This window comes from Sturnus vulgaris, chromosome 10 (assembly GCF_052056855.1).
Source record: "Sturnus vulgaris isolate bStuVul1 chromosome 10, bStuVul1.hap1, whole genome shotgun sequence".
NCBI classification, from domain to species: domain Eukaryota; kingdom Metazoa; phylum Chordata; class Aves; order Passeriformes; family Sturnidae; genus Sturnus; species Sturnus vulgaris.
In genome coordinates this window covers 15640974-15667450 of record NC_142252.1, presented here as the reverse complement: position 1 = coordinate 15667450, position 26477 = coordinate 15640974, and the positions used below count along the sequence as shown (strand labels likewise).

At 46.0% G+C, this 26477-nt stretch overlaps 1 long non-coding RNA gene across 1 annotated transcript in view; it reads left to right on the top strand.

Moving 5' to 3' along the window:
- Positions 1-16923, top strand: part of LOC148222673 (uncharacterized) — a 42777-nt gene extending 25854 nt beyond the window's left edge. Inside the window, exon 2 of the long non-coding RNA XR_015805616.1 lies at positions 15604-16923. This is a non-coding gene — a long non-coding RNA (uncharacterized LOC148222673). The remainder of the gene's footprint in view (positions 1-15603) is intronic.
- Positions 16924-26477: the final 9554 nt, after the last annotated feature.

Here is a 26477-nt window from a genome sequence, read left to right as displayed (position 1 = left end):
CCAAGCTGTGACAGGATACCTTTAGTACAGCAAGAGGGGAGTATTGGTCTGCCTCCCAGAGCCCCTGTTTTAACCTTCTGCATGGTCTGGCCAGGCTCAGCAGGGAAGAGGGTCACAACCACACAGGCTGGATGAGACTTGGAGGAGCCATGTCTGCAGAGCAGACCATGCTCATCCTGCAACAGTGATTTGCCTGTCTTGAGCTGTCCACTGAGCATCTTGGGTCCAGGTTGTTTTCATTCCTTTTTGTGCTCTCTTTGGAGGTCTGTCTGTAATGCTTGCAGTGTCTGGCAGCTCCCTTGTACCCTCTGTGTTGCTGTGCCCGTGCTGCATAAGGAGCATGCTGGAAATGTCTTGCTTGCCCCAAAACTGTACCTGGGGCTACCTGGAAGATACAGATATGGAAGAGTGAGAGGGCTGGTCCTCTGCAGAAGGGTTCAGAGTCACTCTGACCCTGCTGCATGCAGGCCCACAGTGCCTTCCCACTCAGCCTGAGTGAAGACCTGTTGTTCCCTGAGCAAGAAGGGCCTGTGTGGTTTTCCCTTCCTCACTGCCTCCTTCATCACTGATGTATTTCAAAACAAGAGTTTTTGCAGTTCATTTTTGCCAATTTCAGAGAAAAACTCTTCCTCAAGGCAGGAGTTCTCTCACTCAATAGCTTTGTTTGTATCACTGGCTGCAAACAGGCTTCCAGAAGCCAGGCTTCGACTCGTCTCCGAATAAAAAAGTTTCAAAGAAACTGGTTTGGGGGAGGTTCCTACAGCTACTACATCCCTAGGTCTTAGTAATATTGCTCTATGATGAAACCAATGCTGAGGATGGTTTTGGGGAGCTCTGACTATTGCAGGGCCATTGGAGAGACCCCATGCAGGGGTGGGGAATGTCTTCTTCCCTGAACTGGAAAACATAAAAGCAAATTATTCACAGAACTCAGCCTCTGAATGGCAGTTAAATGCTATGCTGGGGCAGATCCTTCCAAACCATGGCCAAACCCCATTAAATGAGCCTCCTTCTGCTGCCGTCAGTGTTTTATCAGCTCCATGAATTCACGATCCAGGGCTCACTCCTGGCCTTTGGTGATGACTGTGTGTCTGACTGCTCAGCCCCTGGGGCATCCCTACTGCTCTTCCAAAGTTTCTCCCATGGCCCAACAAATAAAACATCCCTGGTGCTAACAACTGATCTTGGAGATGTTTTATTTCCCCTTCACATAATGTTCTGGTTTCTCATAAACACAGGAGAATGCAGCCTCCAGTTCTGCGTGGTACAGAAGTGCCATTAGGGCAGCCGGTGCAGGCACTGAGCAGCAGACAATTTAGGATGATAGTGTGCTAAAACAGTTGAACAACCCACAGTCAATTCAAAAGCTTTCTGGCAGCTCTCCCTCAATTTTTGAGATTTCTATCTTACAGACCTATATAAGAGCGGATTAGTAGAGATAAATTGGATAGCAACACAGCCTAATGTGTCAGCAAGGCTAGATTACAGCTCTCAGATGCTTTGTAATGCTTGGTGGTGCTGTCACAGGTTTCTCCTAGGTCCTGGAGGAGACATTTGTGAGATTTTGCCCTGAGCACGGCAGCCAGAGGGGAGCAGCCAATTCCAGTGCTGAGTTTCATGGTGGTAGTTCCAGGCTGTTCTGTACCCAGATGCTGCCTTGTCCTTGTATGACTGTGCTAGCTGTCAGTTCCCCAAATTACTCCACAGGCACTGGAAAGAGAAAGGGGTCTGTCAGAGCACGAGGAGGACTTCAGGCTTGGTGCCATCTCCAAATTGCTCACTGGAGACATTGTTCCTCCTCCTCAGCTGCATGCAAAGCAGAGGAAGGACCCCCTGTGAATTTATCCTGTTTGAAGTCCTGAGAGGCAGCGAGCTGCCTCCAGTGTGGGCGAGCCTGCCTTGGTACTTCTACAATTCCCTGTGATCCTCACCCTCCTCTCTGATCTTGTCCAGATGCCACCACCACTTGTTAACTACAGCATCTTTGCATCCAGCTGCTCAGCATCACTCGGCTCTGAGATGCAGAGATCCACAGTAGAGGATATCTGCGAGCACGTTCCTTTCTGCCCATAAATACAGATATTTTTCCTTTTAAATCATGACTATATGAACTCCATTCTATTTACTCCATTACCCACAGGCAAATTGTAAAATGATAGCCCTGTGCTTCAGCTGGAAGGCTGTGCTTTGAGCGGCTTCTGCAGCTCAGAAACTTATTAATGCTGTGCTTGAAGGGAAGAGCTGGGGACCAGGGAACGTGTGATTATTCAAGATAAAAATGATGGGAAATACTCCAAGAGGAATTTGCTAAAAAGGCCCCCCAGTCTATTAACCACCGAGACTGGGGGGTGTAGTGAAGCTATGCAGTTTAAACCTTATTTGCCACTCCAAGGGATTTTTCTCACTTTCCTGATTTAATCCACTTACTTTTATAGGCAGACAGGCAGATGGACAGGGACTGACCCTTCTCTCACTCCTCACCCCGTTATCTGCTCACTTCTGTCGGTCTGACACCATCATTTTGTGGCTTCTGCGTGCAATTTTTTTAGGTGTTCAAAGCTGTTCTTTGAGAGATAAATCCGCCTGCAGTTTAACTGAAAAAATCTGAAATAGTCCTGGCTGGAGCAGGGATTAAGCAGCAAACCCTTATTTATTTTTTCTTCAATGCTCAAAACAGACCTTTCCTGCTGTTCCTATGAGGTGTTGCCCATCCTGTCCCTGCAGACTCACCCTCTGCAGAAGGGCACTTCTGGCATCAATCTGCCCTGGGAATTGAGGAGAATCCCCTGACTGAGCAGGGTATGCTCTGGGGGATGACTGGAGACCACAGGGAACACAGGAAGCAAAATAGCCCCATCTGCCCACAAAATTTCCCATCATTATGCATTTCATCTGCTTGTCCTAAAAGCACTCACATACCTGGACAGACATATCCTTGTGCATATTCACTTTGTCAACATGCTTGTTTTTATAAAAATGCACTAACTCCGAACATTAAGTTGTGTTTACTGCTCCTCTGGAGAGGTTTTGGAAATCACCTAGCAGTAATCTGGCCTCTAGCTGTAATCAAAATGGGAATCCCCAGAAAAATCTATGAAAGATGGTATCTGGGGTCTGAACCGGCAGGTAATGGAGCCTTCTGAGCTAATAACTTCATGCCCTTTTGTTGACTGGCAGCTTCAAAATTGAATGTCTCTGGTTGTTGCTCTTGGGAGCAGAGCTTCCTGTGGCTGTTCCTCGGCAAACAGTGATTAAACTGCAGCTTTATGCTGCCAGAAAAAAAAAAAAAAAAAGATGGAAAAAAGTATCTTTGTAAACAAGCTCTCAGGACAGACCCTCCGGTTTGCCCTGATCACCTTGTACATTCTCAAAGTGAACATAATCCTCCATCTTCAAAGTTCTGAGGTTTACTTAAAAATTGCCAGACTAAATATTTTTTAAAATTTAATTTTTATTGTTGCAATTACAATCAATGTTGGGAAGCTAATTTGTCTTTTTCAATTTGACATTGTTCAGGTTCTTATTTTTCCAGCTTGACTCTGAGCTGCATGGGCAGAGGAGTGCAAGACAAGGACCTTGAACCTTGGCTGCACAGGACAAAGATGTGGGGATCGTTCCTTGTCCAGGCAAACATCTCTGCTGGCTCAGTCCTGCTCTCTTAGCTGCTCAGACTGCACCCCAAATGGGAGATGCCTTGGACAGACCTAAGGAATAGGAGGGCTACGTGGTATCCTTCCTGGCACATGAATTACAGCCTGGACACAGCCAATTCTCCCCTCCTGGCTGCTGCATCCCTGTATTTGCCTGCTGAACAAATTTCTGACAGAACATTTGAAAATTAGACACGTCTAAGTGTCATAAATGAACAATCACATTTTAATTTTCTTTTTTGTTTGATTTGCTGTGCTTTGTCTGGTTTTTCCTCGTTTCTCCATTTTCACTTATTGGTACTTGGGGTCAGACATGACTGCAGTGGGTGCAACACATGAGCCACCTAAACTGCCCCCTTGCTGTGCCAGGGCTCTGGGGCTGACACTGGCTGTGAGACCAAAGCAGATGCTGGTAACAAAAAATACTGAGATTAAAACCAGAAAAATCCATCATTTTCCTTATGCCCTTCAAATAAAACTCCCCTCCTGTTGAACAGGGACTTATTATTGCAGCATCTTGAGAGGAGGGATGTTGCCATATAGCTAATATGAGGATTTCAGGTACAGTTGCTGCTGCCTGATTAAACATCTCTGGGATCAAGCAGACTGCTTGGATTGAACGGGCCATTATTCTATCCCGCTAACAGCAGACTCACAGAAGCACATTATAATTAAAATCAGGATAAATGTCATCACTAAATTTTGATGAAAAGAGCTTCTGGCTTTGTGCACATCCAGGCATGTTGGGTGAAATGCAGAGGACAGATTCGCAGCTTCCTCCAATTCCTTTCCCTTCAGCACAAGGGAGCACATTGTAGTGGTGCATTAGGGAATTTTGGGTATAATATACAAGATAATTCAGAACTTGAAGGACTAGACTAGATCTGTCCCTACTGCACAAGCCAATGATAACACCTGGCATGCCCCAGGTTCACAGAAGCTGGCACAGGAGGTGGGTGATGAGATCCTGAGTCCAAGCTCTACTGTGGGTTTGGGGATGCACTTAAGCACTGTGGACAGCCTTGGTCTTTTGCACTGATGTGGAATATTTAGAGAAGACTGAAATAGTGGAGGAGATGGAGAGGTGTCTTAGGAAAAGACAATAAGAATGCTGATATTCTTAGTAGGGAGAGGAGAAGGCTTGAGGAGGATGTAATCATGGAGATTTTGGAGATTTTAGGTAAACCCCACAGCATCCTCACTGAAACTAGCAGGATACCAATTTAAACTGGTAGAAGGTGGCAGGGATTTGCACAGAGGCAGGATATGTCCTAAACATGCTGCCAGGAGATTGTGGGCTCTGTCAGCAGGGCTGGTGCAAGAGCAGGTGTTGTTGAGGCTATCCTTCAATCTATAGCACAGGGCAGATGCAGCATGGAGCACAGCACTACCCCACTACTCAGAGCTCAGCAAACTCTCCTTGTTTCCCAGTGTAAGATATTCAAGTAAAGGCTGTAAAATTCCTGAGGCTGCTTTGCATGTGGGATGTTTGTCATGATCAGCGTGGGGTGTCACTTAAAACCTGATTCATCCAGATCCCCCTGGAATGACATGTTTAATATGAATTATCTTTTATCCTCCAGCAATTTTCTGACTGCTCCTCTCTATAGATCTGTGAGATATAGAAAATGCATGTATCTCCTTCCATGCAGCCAGTGTGGAAATTAAACATCCTACCTCCTCAAGGGACAGATTTTCCCCTGAACTGGAGCCCAGGTAGCAGAGCTGGTTTGTTCCTTCTGGTTGCAGAGACACAGCCTTGGTCACAGCCCCTTGGGGACACATGCTGTTTGTGCCCCACAGCCCAGGTAGCACCCTTGCACCAATGCAGCTGGCTTCCACTTCTCTTTCCTGTCAGGAAAAGGCAGGAAAGAGATAAAATCCTGCCAGGGAGGCTCCAGTGCAGTTCCTGCATCATGAGATGCCCGAATCTTTTTGTAAATGTGAAGGCCCCAAATTTGTATAGATGAGGCATAAGCAAAGGCATCCTATCCACACCTCCCAGCCCCACTCAGGATGGGTCATTTCCCAGAGCTTTTCCTCTTAGAAGTGTTATTCCATAATATCTCTGGGTTTTTCCCTTCAACCCCACCCTGGCACAGCACCACCTCATTAATCCCACTGAGGTTTCCCTCCCTCAGGTGTTGTGGTTTAACCCCAGCCAGCATCAAGGCCCTCACAGCCATTCACTCATTCCTCCAGCAGCAGGATCAAGGGGAGAATCAGAAGGGTAAAAGCCAGGAAACTCATGGGTGGAGATAAAGATAGTTCAGTAGGGAAAGAAAAAATTCTCAAACAAGCAAAGCAAAACTAGGAATTAATTCACTGCTGCCCATGGCCTGGCAGGTGTTCAGCCTTCCCATAAGAGCAGGGCCTCATCACACGTAACTATGACTTGGGAAGACAAACACCATCACTCCAAATATCCTCCTCTTCCTCCTTCTTCTCATAATTTTATATATTGAACATGATGTCATACGGTCTGGAGTACCCCTTTGATCAGTTTGTGCCATCTGTCCCCCATCCCCATGCTCCGCTTCGTGGCAGTACAAAAAGCAGAAAAGGCCTTGGCTCTGCGTTAAGTCCTGCTCAGCAATAACAAAAACATCTCTGCATTTTCAGCCCTGCATCCAACACAAATCCAACACACAGGCCCAGACCAGCCACTGTGCAGAGAGTTAAGTCTACCACAGCCCAGCCCAGCCCAGCAGGATTTGCTTCTCCAAGCCTTGAGCATCAGGGCAGCTCTGTGGCCCAAAGCCCAGCAGAGAAGGCATCCTTGTGTCTGGGGAATCTCTGGCCCAGTCACAGCCTGCAGTAGCCACACATCCCTGAGCGGGACCAAGGTTGTGGACTGAGCAATGCCTGGCTCTGAGCCTGAAGCAGGACCCACCCCACAAAGCTCAGCCTCATGGGCAGCTCAGGGCCAGCAGCCACATGCTCTAGGAGTGTGTGATGAGTGCCTGGGGGTCTCTGCATGTGTCCACTCCTTGTCCTTGCCTCTGCAAACACATATGCTTGCAAGCACACGTGTCCAGACTCCGAACCCCATTTCTCTGGGAAGGAGCTACTCAAGAGCTCTTTCCAAGTAACAATTCCAATAAAGAAACCTGCGCAAATAGTGCGTAAAGCTTTCATGAATCAAGCCTTTAATCAGGACGTCGGGTTTCCGAGCACATCCTTCAGGCCCTACAGCCCTTTAATGCATTCATCACATTAAGAGTTAATTTACAACACGCGGTTTGAGGCGAGCTCTCGGCCCTTCGGTGAGGATCCGCCTGAAGTGAGAGCCGTGCATTAACAACCCAAATGTATTCCACTCCCAGGAAAAAAATATTACCCCGGATATTTTTGCCCTTCAAGGGAGACTCTGGGCCGTGGAACAACATAGCAATGGTGTGACAGGACCACCACCGCGTTCATGAATTTTAGATGCCTGCGAGAAATTATCTATTTTTCTGGACCCTTGCTGGGCTCAATCAGTTCCTCCGTGGTTGGTGACAATTAAAGAACCAATATGATGCAAGGAGGATATTTTAGACACTGCTTGACACCAAGGCTCCCATCTCACTGGCTTTGGCCTCTTCTCTACCTCCCAGGACATGTCCCTTCTTTCTCTTTCCCCAAAAAGGATCGGCACATTTAATGTGCTCCCAATTTCCAGGAAATGGGCTTTCATCTCTGAAGGTTGTGTATCTCTATGCAGAAATTACAATTATGTTACAAGAAGAGGAATTCATTGCCTAATACCCTCTGCCCATGCAGGATGCTGGGAAGTCTTGGGGCTGCACTGTGGAGCACTGTGGTCCATGCAGTGTGAATATCAGAAAAGCACATCTTCCCCTCCTTCTTACTTTTCTTCTTCTCTCTGTTTTCTAAGCAGATGACAAATTTCAGACAATTTTTCTCATTTGAGATAGTGCTACTCTGGAACCAAACCACAAATCTCCTGGTGAAATAAAAAGGCCGTGCAAAGGCTTTGTTAAGCAGCGTGTTTCCTGAGGAGATCTAGCAGAGCTTTGCAAAGCTCTCATAGAAACTGGTCAAAAACTGAGACACAGAGGGCATGAAGGGAGATGACAAAGTCACATTGCTGGCACTGGGACATTTCCCCCCCCTCCTCAAACCCACTGTCCGCCTTTATTGCACCAGCATTGCTGCAAGGCACAGCTCCCTGTCACATCCCAGCTGCACAGTGGGTTCCACTGTGTTCAGTAAAGTCATACCCAGAGAAGGGAGATGATAATCAGCTGTGCCCCTAAGAGAGATGGCCAGAAAAGCTTTGCAGTTTTGGATGAAAAAAAGGCTATTTTGATTTAAATGAAAATCTTTTTCAAAACATATCAATTTCAGCACAATATTATCTATGGAAAAGAGGCTCAAATTATCCTGTATTCATATCCTGGCATTGGATGATTTTAATTTTTCATCTGTTTTGATTCAAAAACAAATCCACAGTTTATAATGTGTATACTTCTCATATAGCTTTAAAGGTCAACCCAAAAAGCAGCTTGAATTCACTAAAACTAAACATTGCAATTAAAACAGTTTTTACGAGCTGAGAACATTGGGAGAGTTTAAAACTTCGTGATTTTCTACTTCAGAACTGGGGAAAAAAAAGAGCAGGATTTGTCGAATTTTGATGAAAAAAATATGAGGCTCCCACAGTACTCTTCTACTGATGGGCTGGCAGGATGGAAGGATGAAGCCAGAGTTCACATCCCTTACATACGTAGTTTGGAGATTTGGATGCCTCTTATTAAAAATAAAAAGCTTTATTTTTCTGTCACGGACTTCTCTCATTTTGTCCTATTGTTTCAATTTTCTACAAGGTAAATAGAACAGATCTGTTAGGCTTTGCCTGGACCCTGCTTAGTGCAGCATCCCTCCATCAAGGTGTTTTCCTCTTCCCTAGCCTGACTAATTTTATGCAGACAGAAGATGCCTTTGCTTTCGTTAGATGAAATTTCCCAGTCCTCCAGTTAAAACCCCCACATTTCTCCTGTTGTGTTTCCCTCAGTGTTCCTTGCTCAGTAGAATGTGCCTGTGAGCACCGTCCCAGCATTTCAAAGCCTGGCCACAGCTGAGGTTGTTTCTCTCCTCTGTTGCACAAAGATCTCGGTCAGGGTAATGCCCCTCCCCAGCTTTCCCTGTGTTTATAATGCATGAGGAAAGCTGGGTGGTGTTATTGAGAAAGCTTCCATTTCCCACCCCAGGCAAATACTCCATTGATTCTTCCAACAGAGCAGAGACAAGTTCTCTGCTGCACAACAGGCAGACAAATCATCCTCACACAATTTATCTCAAATCTCTTGATCCACTCTTTGAATCTGGGAGCTTATATCATGTAAATACGTATGAAAGCCTATTAGCTCCTTTGATCACATTAACCTGCTGCTGTTCACAATTAGTTTGAAGTCTTTGTCTGAAAAGCTGCATATTAGTGTAAGAAGAGACGCAGGGGAGGAATTGAGCCTGTCAGAAGAAAATTACTTTTGAGAAGGCAAAAATTTGTACAGTTATGTGATTCAAACAATTCTTGCTAGTGTAACATGGAAACCAAATCCAACTGTAGCACAAAGAGCTCCAGGATGCCAGTGAGCCCTCTGCAAGGCTTGGCTTGGGGCAGACACAGTCTCTGGCTGTGGGTGGACACAGCATATGGGTGACAAATGGTGACAGCATGGAAAAAAGGACAAGGTCGAGGTCTGGACATCAAAGAATTTATGATCTAAATAAACAAATATTTTGGGGAAAAAGACCATAATGTTGTTCCCATTTTAAGGTCTTATCAGGGGCTAGTCCAGAGGAAATGCTGAGTTTTCCACCCAGTATCTTGTGTTATTTATGGGATGATCCCTCCCTCTCTGGAGGAACTTGATTTTATGTTCTTTGAAAATGTGTTGATCAGGTCATGGGAGAGGGGATTTTGTATAGTGCTATTTCACCTTGGCTGTCAATTATATCAATTTCATTGCCTGGAATATCCTTGTCTGGAAGGGATGGCCACCCTGTTTCCTCCAAACACTGCCTGACATCATTCTTGGAGTAAGCTATTGGAGAAGATCACTATTCTTGTGGAATCTGAGCTTGAACCCATCTCTTCTCTCCCATTCACCTGACAATTTTTTATCTTTAGCCCCTCCAATTAGGTGAAAGGATCAAGGATTAATGACAGCATTGTTTTACCTACAGAAGTAATGGAAATTAATGCTTCTAATCTTTTATTTCTGCCTTCATCTGCCACTGTTTGAGGTGGCTGGAGCAGCAGCCTCCCAAAGGAAATGTACAAAGCAGCCACATCTCCACTTGTGCAATAGCAGCAGTGTCTCTTGTCTGCAAAGATGATATAAGTGGTAAAACACTCCATGTGAGCCAGGCACAGCCAGGTTTCCAGCTTAATTAAATGTGAGGATCTGTTGTAGGGGGAAGGGAAGAAATCTAACCCTGTTCAATGAGGGTATTCCAGAGGGAGCTGGTTAAAATAATCCACAAGGCTAATTAGGCATGTTATTTTCTTGTTATTTCTGTGTACCCTGCATGGTATCAAATGTTTATAGTGACTATATTCCAGTTACCAGCAAAAGGAAAAAAAGAGCGTCCACTAAACATGACACTGGAAGAAAGTTCACTCTACCTCATCCTAATCTGTGCAAGACTCTGGGAGATCAGCTTCTCTACACAGCTCCTTGGTCTGTCAGTGCTAAGAAAATACAGTGGTTCTCCCTGTTTCATGTGTTTGGCAGTGCTCACATGCTCTGGTATTCCTGGATACAGCCTACCTCACACTGATAAAAAAGTCTGCCAAACTCCTTGCTCTGCAACTCACCCTGCTGCCATCCCTGTAGCTGACAGCAAGTCCACACAATTAAACTTAAGTGCTTTATTTTTCAAGAGGGAGATGGAGGCAGATGAGAGCTACACATTTCTCATGTTTTGTATTTGCATACACCTTGATTTAGCCCTTGCAGAGGTTTAAGTAGAGCAGCAAAAAGGTTCTTATGGCCACTCTGAAGGAGCCCATTGGCAAAGAGGCCAATAAAAAAAAAAATTTTTGTCCTGACTCTGCCTAGCTGAGCCATCAATGAACTGTGTGTGGTAGAAGTGCACCAAGATGGTAAAAGGAGAAGAAATCCACTTGTAAACCTTAAAAGAGTTTGGGAAACCTTCACCTGAATGTGATAATTTGGTTTGTATCAGACAACAAATTGTTGCCTTCAAAACCCCAGCCAAATATTTTGGTACACAGAATGAAACCTTCAGCAGTGGGAGGAACTTGGTACTAGCCCTTTCAGAGAATATGAGAATGGGACCTCATCATTGGCAGAAAAGGTGCACATTACAAATTAAATCTGTTTTCAGACCTGTTCTTGCCCTTCTAACCACAAACAATGTCACACCAGGCAGCGAGCAGCAGCAGGGTGAGAGGGGATTTCTCCTATTCCTGCAGGCAGAGAAGATGGCTCCCAGTTGCACACACTTCCAGCAAAAGCAGTGTCACCCGGTGGGCTGTGGAAAAGCCCTATTCCTTGGACAATTTGATAGGGCATGATAGTGGGAATAATAATAGCAGCTGAGCATTGCCATGCTTCTCTCCTAACTGAGCCAAGTGACACTGAGTGCTTTTTTGGCACAGTGAGGGACTGCTTGCAAATGACACAGCAGACAGGTTTTTCCAGACTTGTGATAATTTGGGGAATTGTAAAGAAATAAATTGTTTACCAGCTGGAGAGAGAAAGGAGAGGAACCAGGAATGCAAGCACTTGAGGTATCTGTTCTCTGCTCCCCTACTAGTAATGATACTCTGAGAAATGATAATTCAGGAGCAGCCCTTTACCTGACAGAGATGATTTTCCAATTAGCCAAACTTGCAGGTCACCTCCCGTGAGCTCTGTGGAGAACTCACCAATGCATTATGCAGATCTGCTTGTCATTTCTACACTTTCAATTCACCTTCTTTCTGCTCTTCAAAAACTAGGAGAGTCAAGAACAGGTTCATATCTGGATATGTTCCATATCCAGGAAAATGCCAGAGATCTGCTTTACAACTGTTGTGGCAATGGGGAAGAAATGAAGGTAAAGGGACTCTGCTGCTCTCTCTGGGCTTTGTCCTGTGTTTTGGACTCCTGCAAATGCTACTGCATGAATGCCAGTCTCAGAAACCTCAGTGGCAAAAGCCTTGGGCTCAGGGAGAGGATCTGCTGGCCCCCAAGCACCCACTGATCTCAATCAGCTCCTGCAGAACAGAGAAACCTGTCCTGGTGAAAATAAAAGAAACCCACTGCCTCACAGCAGCAATTCCTTGCTGATAGATACAAACTGCCACAGCCTCGAGGGTGGGTCTTGCTTTGAGCACACCTGGGCTGTGAGTACCAACTAATTTAATGCATTTTCTTCTTTTAGTCTGCATCTCAGAGGCTTTCATGTGGCTTTTCCAATACAGCTTCTGTGTCTGCCAAAGTACCCTGGCTGAGGAGATTGAGGTCTCCCTATTGGCTGTTCTGAATTATAGTTGAAATTGCAGCAGGGCAGGACTTTTCAGGTTTGCAGGTGTTCAACAGCCCGAACACTGATGGGAAATCTTCCTGAAAACATATGGTCTATTCAATCAGGTGTGCTCATTGGATATCTGGGTAGAGCTTTCTGAACTGTGTAGTCCACAATGTCAAAAGAAAGGGTGAGATTAATATTTCTAAACATAAGATTTACTAAAATCCATTGCTTCTCTGTTGTTTGGCTTCCCCTGACCAAAGACAACATGGAACCAGATTTTCTACTACCTTTATTCTTCCTAGGACTCAGAGAAATAGAATCCCAGAGGCTGACTTTCACCTTTTCCTTTAGGAAGGATTCAAGCCACCCTTTCCTTGGGATCAGTGAGGATGCTCACTCTGGTGACCTGCCTGGGCAGAACAGGAGAATGAATAACCATAAGGAGGCAAATGTGACCTAATGAAAAGTACTGCTAACCTTTAACTTTCCAATGAAACTGCTGCTTGTTGTGCCTGGTGACAGGGGACTCCCAGTCTGTGTGATGGGCTCAGGGGTCTGGGAGGGGATGTTCCTTAGATGTCTGATCACAGAGTCAGGACACCACTCGTGTGCCCAGTTTGCACTCATCACTGCTGAGTGCTGACAGAGTGGCAGCAACACTGAGGAGAATGTCTGGGGGCTCCTGTCCTCAGTCATCAGCACTTGGCATAGTCATGCAGAGTGGCCTCTCAGCATGAGGTATGTGCCTGTAGCTGAAGCAGTTTGAAACAAGCTGAGGTTCTCATTATTTTCTGAGTCTGGCCCCACAACTCTGTTGCTTCATCTGAGATGTTTCTTCTGCTTCTGAGGAGCTGGCAGGAGCCCATCCACTCACTCCCAGCTGGCAGGGAGAGCTTCTGAATAAGCACCATGAAATTATGTGCAGTGCTGAGGGACCAGCCTTACAGACCAGGACTGTGCTCACACCACTAACAGGCAGCCAGGTGAGGAGAATCTGGAGAATATCCTGGATATCTGATCCTGGAATCTCTGTCCCAGGCAGCCTTTTCTAAATGGATACTGGGAGGCAGATAAACAGGGGAGAGAGTGGTTGGAAGCATGGAGAGATCTCAGCTACGAGATCAGAGCTGTCTTGGTAATTCCTTTAGATATGGAAATTGTAATTAAACTTTTCTATTTGTCCCTCAGTGGGTTTTGGTTCAAGCCCTGCAGGTCACTGATGAAGAGACAGTGAATTATGGACACTCAGAGAGTAACAGACACACACAGACCTCAGAGAGTTAATGGTGTCTCTAAAGGACTATTTGCTGTGGTGGTGTTTGGTCACATTTCTCTCACTGTCAGAGCCAACAGGGAACCCGTTTTGAAGAACATCATCACACAAATACTGTAAATCCAATTGGCTCCAGCAATGGGGCTTGCAGGGATGAGTGTGTGCTATGGGAAGCCAGAGTTTGGGAAAGGTACTGGAAGCCAGGTGCAGGCTGTCAGTGTGCTAGTCCCAGTTCTGAAACTTCTGCCTGCGTTTCTTGGGCATAATGGCACATTTCCCAGTCATGATCCCTTTTTTCCACGGGCTCCCAGACTTTTGAGCCATGCCAGATATGTCAAATGCTCTCAGATCTGTGCACTGAAGTTTCCTAGAGATGAATTACCATGTCTAATTGCTGTGATGGATAGCACAGCAATGTATTGAACAGGGCCCTGGAGTCATTCAGGACCTACATTTGCCCCTTTTGTTCAGATGGAAAATTAAATGATTCTTAAAATAATAAATGTGCACCCTGGAGAGAAATACTCAGCTGCTCCCTCAAGAGGTGCTGTGCTGTTGTGTTGAGCAAGGCATAACGAAGGTAATTGAAAAGTTATTACTTTGGGGGCAAATTTGTCTTGGCTTGTACTGCCTTGCAAATAGATTTAGTTGTGAAACAGCCCATGTACTGCAAAGGAGGAACAGCTGTGCTTCGGGAAACCAGGCCACCAGATTTGGGGCCAGATTCTGCACCTCCCTCTTTGTGTGGTCTTGCTTCCTCTTGCTGGAACCAGCCTTTCCGTGTCTTCCATGTAATTTTGTCTTCTCTGTGGCTGTAGTCAAATGGTGACTGTGAGGATCTCTGTCTTTGGAGATATTAAAGACTCAGCATGACGAGACCAGAGCAGCACAATCTAACTTTAAAGGTGGACCCTTTGTGCAGGGGAGAGGAACTGAGGCCTCCAGAGGTCCCATCCTGCCTCAGTTGTGCTGCTGCTTTGGTGCTGGCTTGAAAAGAAGAGGAATTAAACCTTGCTCATTCTGCAGAGGCAGGGAAGCTGTGGGAGATGCACTCTGCCTCACCAGAGAGTTGTGTCCCAGGCGAAGGTACATCTGATAAATACTTTGTTGGTTGTGCTAAACATCTTGAAGGGGTTTTTGTGTCTCTTATGTGAGGCAATGACAGTGACTTTGTCCCCTGCAGCTCAGAGAGGGGTGGGACAATGATTCCTTGAGATGTTTTCAATGATGGTGCAGGAGTGGTTATGTGAGGACCCAGGATTCAGCTGGTCATCCCTGTCCTGCACACCCTGAAGAGAGAAAAGCTAGAGAAAAAAAAAAGGGAAAATTTGCTCCTCAGTGTTAGCCTGGGACTTGGCCTGACTGCAGGGAATTGGAAACAAACATCTTAAAAAACCAGGTTTTGGGATTTTTTATTTGTTTTTTTTTTTTTTTTTCCCAGCTTCTTTAAAAAACTTAATTCAAGTGAAATTACAGTTTTCACGTATCGGTTTTCTGTTTTTAAAAAAGCTCTCAAATAATTAGAGCACTCAAAGTAAACAGTCTGTTATGCTTTATTACCTGATGTGTGCTATAACTCCATAAAAGCCCTGTTGCACTTCTGCCATTTTTTCTGTATTTCAAAATGCTTCAAAGATGGGACTCAAATCATCAACATTAATTGCCAACCAAACAGAAATGAACCTTTTAAAATGGAAATAGTTTTATAACTCTAATTTGATTAAGTAGCAAAGCATGTTGTTTCCATTTTAGGTGGACAGTATAAACATAAGTAAAGTTAATATTTATTAATCTTAATGTGCCTGCCTGGTAATTGCAGAGCCCACCACAGCAGTGAGGGCTGTGTGACTTTTGCTCTCTCACTGTATGTTTGCACACCCTTCGGGTAAACAGGAAGGAGAGGAAGGTTTGGTGCTAATGAGTTGAAATTCTCTTTCCAAAGGGCTCCTGATTTTAATCATGTGCTCAGGCCTAAGGATGCAGGTAGGTAATCATGTTTGGTGACCATGGCCAGAGTCCAGGAGTGGCTCAGCAGCTCTGGGACACGCAGAGTGTCATCCACACACGCAGAGTTACACATCTACTCTTCTGTATGGTAGTCATTTCCCATACAGAAATCATTCCATACTTCCAAAATTTGGGGTTTTTTTTAATGTTGTTTTTTAATTCTTGTCCCTTTTCTTGCAGTCTTGAAGCAAATCGAGCTGAGATGTGAAGCATCCTAACGCTGTGAGCAGGACCTACGCTGTCACCAACAAGAGTTGTGGGACATTTCTGGAAGCTGAGTCTTGAGTTCAGGAACTTTTGGGTCTGTTTCTGGCTTGCTGTGACTTTCCCTGTGTAGAAGATGACACAAGGACAGAGCTGCACTTGCTGGCTGGTAGCAGCAGGGGTTGCAGACCAGCAGGGCTTTAGCAGGCACTGCAGAATTGTCTCACCTGTGAGTTTGAACCCATCTCAGGACAGTCATGTCTGAAAGGATTTTCCTCCAACAGTTTTTCTTGCCATGTGTCTGTAAATCTGCTCACTTCCACCACTGCAGTGAGCTCCTCAGCATCTTGCCTGGTAGGCACAGGGCTTTCTGTAGGAAAGATGCATTAGCAGGGATCCACTTGTGGGAGAAAGGCCATGACAGCTGCCAGGCAGGTCAGACCCATCGTGTTCCTAAGTCAGAACCACAACAGGGGCAGAGAGCTTTCCTGTCTCTGACTTGCCTGTGCCTGAGTTGAGCCCACTGTAACCATGTGGGCTTCACATGAGATGCTGAGTGCTGCCTTCATCACACCATGGCTGTTGGAATCCCAAGCCTGGCTGGCACCTGCCAAGCCAAGGCAAGATTGTTCCCACAGCCCTGCAGACGAGGCCAGTTGATATGAAACCTGTATCCTCTGGATCAGTACTGGCTCAGATTAACACAAGCTGTTTCCAAGACCATTTTTTCTGGGCAGGAGCAGATGTAGAAATTTTCTAACCTCCTCTCAAAAGACTTGGTTGAGAAGAAAAGAGTCCCAGAGCATCATAGGTCTAACATTTGATTTCCCCATCAAGCCTGCTCAGCATCTTTCAGGATTTGCCCTCTTGCATCCTGCCTTTTAATTGCTGACTGATTGTAATATAGGATTTTATTTTCCCTATAATGACTCTTGGGGCCCCCAGATGTTCTCCTCAAGTGTGGTTGCGTCAGCACTAGAGATTGAATGACTGATACCAGCAATTTTTACAGCTTGAAAGAAGAGAAATATGTGAAGGGGATTTAATTTAGCTCCAATATTGTGTCTTCATCTTCAAGACTCTACAAGAAAATGACACCAAAAGGTTATTTTACAATGAGAGGAGGGAGAATTAGCCTGAGAGAGGGAGAGATCAGCAGGCTGGCTTTCTAATATCAGTTCATTACAGAGAACACATTTGTGCAGCCACTTCAATGCTGCTGTTAATTTAAACCTGGATGATTAAAAGCTGTAATTGCACCATTTTAAATAAATGTCCACTATCTGGATTATTATATTTTTAATTAGTGTGTCTCTGTTGAATGTTTTTATCCCTCTGATTGATTTGTTTATACTGTATTTATTCATAATTCCTTGATCTCCCTGACCCTGCTACCTCCTGAGAGCACAGTTTGATTGTGATTCCAGCAAATGGAAGAGGACTGAACCAGGAAAGAGCAAAAGGTACCAGGTCAGCTTTCCCTTATGAGATCTTTGCAACTCTCCTTCTTTCTCTCATGACCCAGGTGCTCTTCTGCTCTTTTTTCTTCCCCAGGGCTGTGGGGGAAGATGAACAGCCTGGAGTACTGTCTGGCTGGGAGGCAGGAGAGGGGAAAATTGAATTGTTATCTAGCAAAGCTCAGCCTGTGGAGCTGGCAAGAGCATCATCCCGTGTGTTAGGACTCATTCCTTAACCATTGCTTCACAGGCAGGAACCTGCTCCTCTGGTGTAAGATCCAGAATAAGCACTTAGACCCATGATACCCCCTTATTGTTGTCTGTCAGGGGCAAGGAGCTGCAAGCAAGAATGACTTGTAGAGATCATGATTTGGGTGCTCAGGGCACTCCTGAGTGCTGCTGTGAGGATGTGCTGGGGGGCACCTGGGAGAACACACTGAGAATATTCGAGAGGCTGCTTGTTCCTGTAGGAGCTCCTATCACATGCAATATCTGCAGGACAAGGACTGTCACTTGCTCTGACTTTGTTCTGAACCCACTGTAGGAGGCTGGCAAGGGCTCTGAGGCACTCTGAAAGCATGAATGCATAGTTTGTCTGCCAACCAAATACTGCAAAACTTCCAAACAATTTCCCCCATTTTCTACACATTTTCAAGTCTCTGGAACCCTTAAGGAATGGATCAGACCTTCAGCATAATAGAAAAGGAGTCTACATGTGTCCCCCGGCTGCATCATAGTGTGCTCTGTCAGCTTTTCAATGGTTTTTCCTCTAGCAGTGAGCCAGATGCAGCACTGCAGCTGCTGTGTGGGGCAGGAGGAAGCCTGGTGAGAGCCTATGGCCAGGGGGGCTTTTGCAAAGGGAACATTCTTACTGGGCAAATTTTGGTGTGGACTGAGAGACAAGGCAGTGAATGGTCAGACTTACCAGGTCTGGAATGGTGTTTGGGGATCTGTAGAGAGCATTTCCAGGAATGGCTGCTCATGGCGCATTTGCTACTAGGAAAAAGTGAGCACAGCACTGAAGGAAGCCTCTTGGAACAGCTCATCCAGTTGCATGACCTCAGAGCTCAAGATGGATATGAATTTGCTCTTAGAAGGCCACATACAGGGCAGCCAATTATGTTGCATGTGAGTGACACAGCTCCACTCCAGGTATGTCCTTTAGCACAAAAACAGAGAGTGTCACAAGGACAGAGCAGGAAGGAATAGAAGAACAGAAACTCTGCAGGCATCAGCCATGTTCTCATTGTGAATCCTCTAGCTACATAGCCAGAAAATTAGGCAGAAACCACATATGAGCACCAAAGCATGATTTCATGAGTACTTGAGCAGCCCCTGGGCAGATACAGCACTGGATGAATGGGATAGGTGAGAGGGTGGCCATGATTTTGTAGCAGCATTAGAGAGAATTATAGTCTGCAGCAAACCAGTCATTTTGGTCATTCAGAAAGGGTAATTACACTTTGAGATCTCTGGGAGGTAATTTTCTTGTTGGCTGGTAATCAGCCTGTGTATTCCTTTCTTCTTATTTTAATTAAAAATATTGGTTTGCCATGTTCACTAGGCACCTAGCTCGCTCTGCCTGAGCACAAATGCTTAATAGCATTTTGTAATTGACTGAATTGTCTATTAGTAAAAAAGCCTTGTAATTTAGTGAGCATCATTGAAGTGCTTACTGTTATACCTGACACAAAGCTAAGGACTCCCACCTTCAGGACTTAGAGACAAGAGGGGTGTTAAAGACAAATTAAGTCAATTTTACATGAGAATAGCAGTGTACTTGGAAAAGTGGAGCTGATGGATGGGCCAGGGTGAGGCATTGGCATTCTGCAATCATCCATAGCAACTCTGCTCTCTCAAACTCTTTCAGTCTGACAAGTGAAAGTGGGTTTGAAAGTCTATATATTGATTTTACCTAAGAGAAACCTGCAACTTTTACAAATCTCTTTCTCCTATGAATTTCCTCTTGCAACCTTTGTCTTTGACAGGCTCCCTGGGCAACTGATGGTCAATGTTCAGGAAGGTAGAGATGCTGTTTGGATGCCATGATTTCTCTTTCAATTGGGAACCAGGGCACCGTTGGTCTGATACTTCGCTATGAATGTTGGAATGCTGGAAATTCCCATGGCAGGACTCCTGTGAAGGCTGTCCAGGAAGGGTCAGCACACAAGTAGTTCTCTGCCCTGGCCAGATTTTTGTGCTCTGTGCCCAGTTTTGACCCAAGGTTTCAGTGTTGCCCACCTTTCTTTCACACGGTTTTTCATGCTAGAGTTTATTCTTTATTGGTTTGTGGTTCTCACCATCTGCTCACTGATGTGTGTGTGAAGACCTGGATAATTCTGAGGTCCCAGTGCTTTTTCTGCTGGTAGTTCTTCCTACTCCCAGGGATATCAACCCAGGGAGAAACATGATATTAGCATCCTTCGAGGGGATGTGACTGGCAGGGAATCTGTTGTGGGCTGTTTAGCTTGCAAGGTTGTGTTGTTTCTGCAGGATAATGGCTGTTGCTGCAGTCTTCCAGGTGGCAGGACAGCATCAACTCCTTCCCGTTCATGGACCCTCCTGTGATCTCCATGGATCTAAAAGGAGATTTTTCCATCTCAGGGTATTCCCCAAGGGAGGACGAGGACGAAGTTTCTCTGGTGTCCTGTTCTGTCTGGATGATGTCCAGGCTTTGCTTCACACAGCTCTGCAAGAAGAGAGAGGGGTTTTCTATGAAAAACTCCAACTTCCCCCATGCCACTTTTTCTTACATTGGTATATATAACTCCTCCAGACCTTCAAACTCTATTTGGAGAAAATTTTCTAGAAAATTATTTCTAAAATATCACCTGCTTTGTGCTTTGCAATTCTGTGAGCTGCCCTGAGCACCTCCCCTCCTTCTACAGTTACTTCACTTGCCCTGTGCTTGGCTGTAGGACTGCCTGTCTTTTGGAGAGAAGCTTCTACCTCAGAGCCAGTTGCATCAGTCAGGATGAGGTGATCCAGCATCCTCACTTTTTTCACAGCTTGCACAAGTTATGCAACAGTTTTCAGGGTCTGCAGTGGGAGTTTGTTCGTGTGTTGCCTTGGTGTTTCCTTAGGAAAGTCTTCATGAGCGTGTGGGCATCCAGCAGGATCACATCCAGGTTGGTGCTGAATGTGCCTGGCAGAAGCCATGTGATCCTCCACAGGCACTTGGCCAGCAGTTCAGAAAACTTATCTGGCTTGCCCTCAGCTGTCAGGATGGAGCATGACTTGGAGCACAAAAAATCGGCATGGGTCAGATTTTTCCAACATTCTCTTCATGAGGACATTAATGGCTGCGTTAGTTTTTAATTTTCCTCCATGTCTCCATTCAGGAATTCTAGCATTAAGGTAAAGAGGTTGTTCATTACATCCTTAAGCATTTCCACTAAGGCCTCCTGAGCCAGTTTCTTCTCCTGGAAGACAGAGTTACAGGATGACAGAATTACATCACAGAATGATTCGTTCCTTCCCTCATTTCTTATCTTCCTCCTGCCACTGGTTGATAAACTTGATTGATTGAAAGCTGGCTACAAGGAACTCATTAATGTGCCCAGACATGGCTTCTACTTTGTTCCTCTGTCTCAGGATCTCCTCAATTTCTTTCTTTGCCTTGTTGCTGGTGTCAGTATCACCCCTGCTAATGTGACAAATAAGGGAATTGGTGGTGGAGGTGACGTTATGACATGTGTCATCACTGTCTGAGGAGATAAGCAGGGTTTGGAACTCAGGGTTTATATCTAAGTGGATTATATTTTTCAGTCTATAGAGATTGTGTTTTCTGCAGACCAGCCTGCTCGCTTACTTGCATGTGGAGGCAGTGTCTGGGGAGCCATATCCACCACTGAAATTTCCTCCTTGAGAGCAGGTGGGCTTTGACGTCAAGGATGGATGTCTGCATGCTGACAAGAGACTTCACATCTTGTGTTTAAGCCATGCTGAGGCTTCTCATTGAAACACATTGTTGAAGAAACTCTTGATCTGCCAGGTTCCTGTTTTGCAATATGACCCAGCATCCTCACATATTCTTCAGGAAGATCCCCAACTGTTTTTAACAGGCCAATTCCTTCCTCTGCCTCTGCCACTGCTGCTTAGACTGTGAAGTTTCAGAAGATCTGAGTGAATAAGGAAAGAATGAAAAAACGAAAAATGACAAAGGAAGCAGATTTGCATAGAAGCAGTCTATTGAAAGTTACCATTAGGACAAAACCCACAGCATTTTACCCTAGGTAGAACACTTAACTTATTATTATGTTATTTAACTTTATTCTGACATGTTAAAAACTGGCAGCTGTGGCATGATAAATGCCCTTTAGAAACGAGAAGCAGGCACTTAATTTGGGGGAAAAAAAAAATCCTTGTCAGGGCAACAGCACTGCCTGTATCCTGAGACAGCTCTGGCCCTCAGAAGTGCTGCTCCATGGAAAGCCCCTCTTTGCAGGAGCTCTGACTGCAGCCCATCTCGCTGGGGTGAGCTCGCAGCCAGAGGTGGAGCAGCTCGTGGCTCAGAAGACCCTAATCCTCAGCATCTGCTCGGGCACGCACGGACCTGGAGCGGGGCTCTCTGTGCTCTTTGGCTCTCTCTGCTGGCTGCAGAGCACCCCGGTCCTGGGCTTGTGCTCCCCACACATGGCACCCTCCGGGGAACACGCTGCTGTGGGGGACAGACACACAGGGTGAGGAACATTGCGTTCAAGCCCCTGGGAAGAATCCGAAACCTGACAGGCACAAGAAGTAAAGCAGGAAAAAAGAGCTGCCAGAAAAGGTTTACAAAAGAGCTCTGCAAATGTGACAACCGATTTCCAGAGGGATCCTTTTTCTTCCTAAACCTCAGTCATGTGCCGAAGGAGAGATTTTCCTTGAAGGCAAAGTACAGAGCTCTGTGTAAGGGAGCAAACGATCTACCTTGGGGCAGAGCAGCACTGGGCTTATTGCAGGGCTGGGAGGGAATCACTGACTTTGGCTCTGTGCCTGGGACACCTCCTAACAGGGGTTGTGGGATGAGTATGGAGGGCCCGGAGCATCTTTCAGCTCACCTCCTGGGAATGCTTTTCCAGGGCTGGAGGCCAGCAGCGCTCCATCCTTCTGCACCACAGAGCACAGCAGGCTGCTGTCTGCAAGAGCCAGCTGCAAGGGAGGGAGAGGAAAGCAGTGGAGAGCATCAGGAGGGATGCTCTGTTTCTGTATGTGGGACCAAGTCACTCTCTCTCTTGTCCAGCAGCCAGTCTAGGTGCTAAACAAAGCCTGGGTTTGCATTACTTTGTGTTTTCTCGGGGGACATATTTGTAGAAAATACTAGAGACCTTCATTAAATTAATTTTGTTACTTGAATGACTAGGTGTGTTTCTTTATCAGATGATGCTGGAAGTAATAGTTCATGGCACAAACTGGCATTTTCACTATATATATGAAGAAAACGGAACTTGTGGGTTTGGGGTTTTTTTGTAACTTTGTTAATTTTTTCTTGTATTCTACAAGTTGTTTATGGGGTAAGTTTCCTAAGACTGGAATACAAAAAGTTTTTTGAGATACCCACAGTGTCCAGCCAAACAGCTATTCTAAGAAGGGGAATTGGGTGTTGGGAAAAAAACCAAATAGTTCCCTAATAAAATAAAGACAAAGGTGAGGGGAAAAGGAATAAAAGTGCTTTTTATTTTGTTATTCTGGTGATAAGCTGACGAAGAGTCAGAAGATGTTCAGTGAACAAAGAGTACAGTCTGTTCCTTCATCATAATAACTTTTATTGCCTAGGTATATCTTCTCTTATCCTGCTCAATAAACATCCTGCTGCTTTGCTTGCTGAGAATTAGGACTCTGTTGCAGCAGTGAATGCTTCTCTCCAAGTGCCTGGTGCTCTCCCATACAGGGGCTGGGGGCAGATCTGGTGCTCCCCAGAGATGCTGGGAGCTGGGTGGGATCAAAGGGAGCTTTCCTGTGGTGCAAGCAGAGCTCTGGCAATCAGAGATGCTCCCTGTGGCTGCAATCAGCTGGTGCAATTCTTGTGAGGAGCCCCAGAGGCAGAGTAAAGGCAAGGGCACCACAAAGTATCTTATGGGCTCTTCTGCGGGGAGGAAACTTGTGCCCATGGGTCCGGGTTCTTGGTCTTTTCTACAGAACCAAAAGGAGTTTGATGGTGCCAGAGTGGACTCCGGATATGAAATCTGGATCCCACAGGTATTTCCTCTGCAGCACAGCTAGGATCACTTCAAGCTATTTGTCCCCAACAAGCCTTCTGGACCAAGGAAGACTTCCCTTTTTTTCCAATTAGAACTGCACATAAAAAACAATCTTGGCCTTCTTGCTAGATCAAGAGACATCCCCGAGCATCATTGGAGGCTTTGCCTTTGGGGTTGGCTGCAAAGCTCCTCACTGACTTCCCACGGGGGATGTGTGTTTCCAGGCTTTTCTGGTTTTCATTAAGGGCAACTCTTCAGGCAGCAGTTTCAAGCCCTTTTATGTTGTTCCTTATGCACTTTTCCCTACATTGCCTCAGATGAATCACCTGCTGATGAAGGTACCTGCTGGAGGGGCATTGCCCGAGTCTGTCCAGGGCACCAAGTGCAAGAGGGGAGATGAATCATCTGAGTGTGGATCATCACAGCCCCTAACCTCCCCATGACCCATGCTGAGGCTGTCCCTCCACAGACCCTCCTCTCTGACCTGCAGAGAATGTGGCTTGAGAACCTCTCCCAGAAAGTGCTCTGCCCTTGGGCAGCTGTGGCCTGTGTGCTCATCCAGACTCAGCCTTGCCCAGCAGGAGTGTTCCCAGCCTGGAACACTGTTCCATGCCTCCGTGTCTAGGGGTTGAATGTAGTTAATTAATCTCTTTAGCCCATAACTCCCACCTATCAAAGGGAAAAAAGAAATCTTTCTCTTTCTTTCTAGTCTTTTTAGCTCGGCATGGCAAGACTGTGTCCTGCATCGTGTTTGTACAGCTCCCAGCACCTGGGATTGCTGGGGCTGCCACAGTGCAAATACATGTGGTGATATTGCATTTAATGCCTTGGAAGCCAGCTTCCCAGACTCCAGGAGCTCCTGAGCTGACACAAGGAGCAGTTTGTCTTTCTGTCTCTGAACTGAGGATATGCCTTCACCAGTACATCTTCATTAAGCTTCCCAGAAGCTGCCATGACGTGCCATCAGCTGTATTCAAGCAGGCTGGTGTAGCTTGTGAATCACTGTCTTTAATTCCTGCTTGTGACTGAGGATCATCCTCATCCCTATTTGGGATGACTTTCACTCCAGCAATTGGCAGGATTAAACTCCCTTCAGAAGCAGGGCTGAGCATTATGAACAAGGGGGAAAGCCTCAGGGGAGTAGTAGTCTATTTATAGCCCATGAAAGATGGACTCTGAGCATAAGAACATTCAAGCCCCTGGCCCCTCCACCCCCCTCCTATTCCTCTAACTGCTCTCTTGAGGCTGTCTCAGCATTGAAATATTATTCTTTTTGAAAGCTAAGAGGAGCCTCAGTCAACACAAGAATGGGAAGGTCTCTGCTTTACTGAATCCCCTAAAATCTGTTCTGTTGATGCTACACAGCAGCAAAGGAACCAGATGTGAGCTGGGACAGTTACTCTCTTCTCACAGTCTGTCTCCACATTTTCAAACAGGGTCCTATTCTTACTCTGCCTGCTTTTTGAGGCTGATTATTGATCTATATTACCTGCACTTATCAAATATCTTTTTGGAGGCTTTTCCCTGCAGTGAAGCCCTGTCCATCCCCTAACACTGAGTTAATCCTGCACCCTCCACAGCTGCAGCACCCACAAAAATACAGGGCTCAAAGAGGGTAAGGCTCTGCCCCTGTCCCCACAAAGTGCTGCGAGTTCCACTGTGCTCTGCCCAGTCTGCACTGCACCCAGCTATGGTAAAGAGGGCAGAGCCCCTAACCCCAAGGCACTGCATGTGGAGCAAGCATTTCCCCAGGCCACACCACAAAACCTATCCCACTTCTAAGGAAGGAGGAGAGGAAGCTCCCAGGAGCTGGGGAGACACAGGTTCATGTCACAGCAAGGCTTCTCCAGCAGGTGCAGGATCCAGCTGGCCCAGCAGCAGTCCTTAGCCCAGGCTGCAGGTCAGGCTGAGCCACGACTGCTCTGCTCCAGGGAGGGAGGGCAGAATCCAGCCCTGCCTCTGGCCCCCTCAGAGGGGCTGGTACCAGCAGCTCCCCTCCCTAGGCAAGGCCCTGCTGCCTTTGCCTGTTGCCAGGTGGCTGTGGAAGAGCCCAGTGAGCTCTGAAGCAGGGCTGGGATCTCACACTGGCTCTGCTACAGCTCCCAGTGACAAGGGATTCACCTTCCCCCCAGCTCGTATCCAACAGCCCCCTACCTACAGGGAAAGGAGGTGCAGACCAAAAATGAAAGCAATGGTCCATGAGCCATCAAGAATGATGCCCCACAGAGAGCTACGTTCAGCACAAACCAGAGGCAACTTAACAAGCCTTCAGCTGGGGAATCCACCTCCACTGGAGTTATGCTGAGCCCTCCACCTATGAGCATGTCTAAAATCCCCCATTTCCACCCTACTTTCACATATGATGACTACAAAATATTTGTTATTTTAAATCCTGAATGATGAATTTCTCATCAAAGTGGCACCAGTCCCCTGTGCAGGATGTTTGCTCTGCAGCTCCAATTCACCTGTGAGTGTGTGACACAAACCAGCACAGCCGAGACTCAGCACAGAAAATCGACACTCTGCAAAAGCATGAAAAATTTGTCTTCCATTGAGAAAAGAATGTTTTTCTCACAGTGCTGCTTCCTACCCTGCTGAACCCTTCAATACTGCCTTTCAAGATGATGAAGTGGGTAGAAAAACTGCTGAACTGACCAGTTCATTAGATGGAGAGGGGCTGGTGTCATGGGGTTAACACCTCAGCTTTACAGGGATGCACAGCAGAACAAAGGAAAACTTTCCAAAGGAATCCCAGGAGCAGTGTTTGTCAGGAATGTTGCAAGGAGTAAAATATGCCAGGTAAGAAAACCTTTTAGTGCCTGTGGCTGAGGAGGGAATGAGAACAGAATGTGTAGTGTAAACTTGTACCATGAACTACATTTATCATCCCCATCACTCGAAATACACAACTGAGATTTTTACTGATCCCTCTGGTGATGGGTGTAAATCCTCCACAGACTTGAAGTGCCAAGTACCGTGGATGTGATTCAGCCACTACAGCAGGGATTTGATATCTAAAATATCACTGTGGCTCTAGTTCTTTAGTAAGACCGCAGAAAAAAAGATCACATTATGATACACTCCGTGTGTGTGCGTGTGTGACTACGTGCAGATGTGGACAGTGTTTGTCCACCCTGAGACAGGCAGCATTCCGAAGACAAGCAGCCTGAGAGAGAACTTCAGTTTTCTCATTGACCACCGAGCCTCAACA